Raw genomic sequence first — 4,022 nt, 5'->3', positions numbered from 1 at the left:
CTCTTAAGAACAACAGGCGTGTCCTGTGAAGTTAAGAAATCTTTAGTTAAATACATTTGTATTCTCGTTTTGAACGCTGTTTGGATTATTGTTGACGACTATGGCACTGCTTCAGGTTATGAGCTCTCTGTGATTGGAATAAACACCCGATCTCAAAATATTCAAGATAAACAATGGCAAATAGAAATATAGCCTCGGACGCAGCAATACTCGGTCCCGGTATTGGTGTGGCGGAAACTTCCGCTATGGAGGGGACCATGGTTGACGACTTGGCTAGAATCATGACCAATGATACAGATATTACTACCATAATGTTCCCATTTACACAAGAGAATGTCGTTTGTCCTTTTTGCTTGCGAAAGCGCCGCAATTTTACTTTTTTAAATCCGTCCGATCTAGATAAACATTTGAAATTACACCACATCGATAAGGATGTTAATTGGACTTGCTCGACATGTAAGAAATCCTTCCCGAAACTTCACGGGGTCAGAGTTCATCTCACCAGATGCAAAGGTGTCCCCAGCGTTCTTGACCCAAAGCCATTTAAATGTGAAGAGTGTCCGTTATCATTTGATGCTACAAGAGGCCTCTCTACACACGAACGCTTAGTACACCCGGCTTTGCGAAACAAAAAGCGGATGATTATTAATGAACCTAAAGCGGACGGACGAAATATGCGAGGTGCACATAGAAAGGTATGGTCAGACGATGAAATTCAAATGCTAAAACAACTTGATATAACTTATAAGTCTAATAAATATCCTAACATAGAAATAGCTAAAACCTTAACATCTAAGACTCGCAAGCAAATAGGAGATAAACGACGCGACCTTGGGCTAACAAATGCAGTCTCTAATGTTGAGGAGGATACCTCTAATAAAAGCCCCAGCACCTCTACTGCTGCATATATAGTATATCTCATCAACATACTCCTTCATTGGAGCCACAAGACCCGGGTCACTGGGAAACAGGAGATACTTCAGCTAATAACGATGATACTGAAGACATAATTGAATGGCGTCACAAACTTAATGAAGCCATCATAATTGAGAATAGCATTAGCGCAGAAATTGACTCTGTATAAAGAATTAATAGAACTATGGAAATCTTTTAAACATGACCCAGTCGAATTAGGTCGTAGAATAAATGTCTTTATTTCCAAAACTTTGACTCCATTCTTGCTATCAGCAGACAAAAATAACGAAGATGCCAGCAACCCCAACACCAAAGACAAGCCTAAAAACAAAAACAAATATAATCGTATTAATAGGAATCGCGGGAAAACCAATCGTAATCGATTTAAACGATTTACGTACGCCAGATGCCAAGAACTTTATAAGGAATGTCCCAAACGTCTCGCAGAGATGGCGATCAATGAGGACAACTCCTTACTCGAACCATCTGGACAGCTTCCATCCGCTGATAACATCAAGCAGCTATACGGAGATCTTTGGGGAACTCCAGGGCCATCCTCTAGTCATTGTTTTTATAACGCGCCTACTCACTCGCTTCGGGACACATTTCCACCTGTCTCCGAGGATGAGGTAAAAACTAGAATAAACAAAGTTAAATCTAAATCAGCTGGCGGTCCTGATGGTCTTCGGAAAACACACCTGATGAAAGCAGGAGTTCCAAAATTATTATCAGCTCTATATAACATCTTATTCCATAGATGTTATTATCCTGAATGCTGGAACATGAATAGGACAACCTTAATTCCCAAAGTGGGGAAGGATCTGACGAATGCGAGCAACTGGCGTCCTATAACAATCAGTTCGATTCTGAGTCGTATGTTCTCGGCAATCATTGATAAACGACTTCGGGGATTTATTGTACAAAATTTCCGTCAAAGTGTTTCACATCCGAAGACGGCTGTAAATATAATATTGCACTATTTAACGAGGCAATTGCTATGAGTAAGCAGCAGGATGGGGGTGTATTCACTGTGATAGACGTCTCAATAGCTTTCGATAGCCTATCACACTCCATATTAATCAAGAGTCTAAATAAAAAGGGTGTACCGAAATTAATAGTTGACTTAATTATAAAAATGTATGAGAACTGTTCAACCACAATAAAAACTAAAAATAAAGAAGAAGTTTCAATTAAAATATTAAGACGGGTGAAACAAGGCGACCCTCTATCGCCACTGTTATTTAACCTATCCATGGAACCCTTAATCGAATTATTAGAAGAAGAAACTGATGGTATTCTGGTGAACGATACGACAAAGGCATCTGTATTGACCTTTGCAGACGATATCGTTTTCCTAGCAAAAGATACCTAAGAAGCTCAAAAACAATTAAATGTAGCTACCCAATACTTACATACCTTAGGAATGAGCATCTCGTCAGGAAAAAGCTGTTGCTTCCAAATAATTGCCAAGAAAGACACTTGGTACCTCAAAAATCCAAACCTCAAATTAAATAATCAGGAGATAATTCCTAATGTAGAACCTGAGGACATATTTAAATACCTAGGTGCTAATGTGGGTCCATAGAAAGGTCTCTATAAAGGCATAGCTGTGCCGGAAATTATTAAAATAATCAAGCGGGTCAGAAAATTCTGCCTGAAACCTCAACAGAAAATTGATATCATAACAACCTATATTTTACCCCGCTTTATCTACGGTCTCCAAGTTAGTGCACCAAGTGCTTCGACTCTTAAGACACCGCGAACGACACCCCCCCCTGTCGCTATACCGCCTAGTAATAGCGCCCCAGTGGAAGTCCTGACTCCTTTCACATGTCCTGAGTGCCAACGCTCCTTTGCGTCCAAAATCGGATTAGGCGTCCATCGATATAAGGCACATCCGGCAGCCGTCAACGACGAAATCGAACTCCCGACCTCCAAACGGAGATGGGGTGAGGAGGAACTGCGCCTTATGGCTAGGGAAGAGGCTATAGCCGTGCGTAGCGGAGTGCGATTTGTCAATCAGCATCTTTTGAATATTGTGCCCGGGCGCACTCTTGAAGGTATCAAGGGTGCGCGGCGGGGCGCTCATTATCGCGCTCTTGTTGCGGCTGCTGCTGACGATCTTTCGGCCTCTTCACACAGTGGAAACGAAACATCCGCTGAGGTTTCAACACCTCCTTCTGCGGCAGTCGTTTCTTCCACCCCCCGCACTGGGCACCAAAGCGAGTCTTTGTCCCCCCACGAATCACCTGTTTCCTCCCGACTGACTTGTAGCCTTCTCGGCGACAGTATTTATGGAGCTATTCGGGGTCTTATACCCGTAGTTCGCAATATCCGGGGCTGGGAGTCCAACATCCTGTCTCAGCTTGCTCAGGATTGCTTGTCAGGAGTGAGAGTGGGGGAGCGTTTGACATCCTGGCTCGTCTCTGTGTTTCCGGTGCAAAATGTCGTGTTCCGGCCACCGCCACAGAGGAGACACGATCTGGTCCATAACTCCAAGAAAGCCCGGCGCCGACGGGAATATGCACGTGTTCAACGTCTTTTCCGGTCGGACATGTCACGAGCTGCACACGAGATATTAGATGCCACGGGTGACGAGGATGACCCGGTCCCAGATGTAGAAACGATGGCGAGACACTGGGGTCCCTATGTTAGTCAGTCATCAAAGCCTGATCTGTCGCCTGTTCAGGATTTTACACCGAAGCCTGAATTATCATTTTTGTGGGATCCTATCTCGTGCGAGGAGGTCATCACTACATCTTTACCTCTGAACTCAGCTCCCGGGCCAGACAGTGTTAGTGTAAGACAGTGGAGAGCAGTGCCAGCGTCTATTAAGGCCCTCGTTTTCAATATCGTGCTGGCTTCCGGTGGATTTCCGCCGACCATGTTAATGAGTCGTACGGTTTTCGTGCCGAAGAAGGCAGGATCCGCCTGTCCAGCAGATTACCGTCCGATCTCCATTACATCTGTTCTTGTTCGACACCTCCACAAGATCCTTGCAGCGAGGCTTCGCATGTCCGGCGTTATTGACCTTAGACAACGGTGCTTTGATGATGGCTGTGCAGAAAATATCGCTGCGCTCGCTGCCGCTATCCATGAGTCACGCA

This window comes from Ceratina calcarata, unplaced genomic scaffold (assembly GCF_001652005.2).
Source record: "Ceratina calcarata isolate Rehan_Ccalc_2016 unplaced genomic scaffold, ASM165200v1 scaffold499.2, whole genome shotgun sequence".
Lineage (NCBI taxonomy): Eukaryota > Metazoa > Arthropoda > Insecta > Hymenoptera > Apidae > Ceratina > Ceratina calcarata.
Note: the sequence above shows the minus strand (reverse complement) of the source record.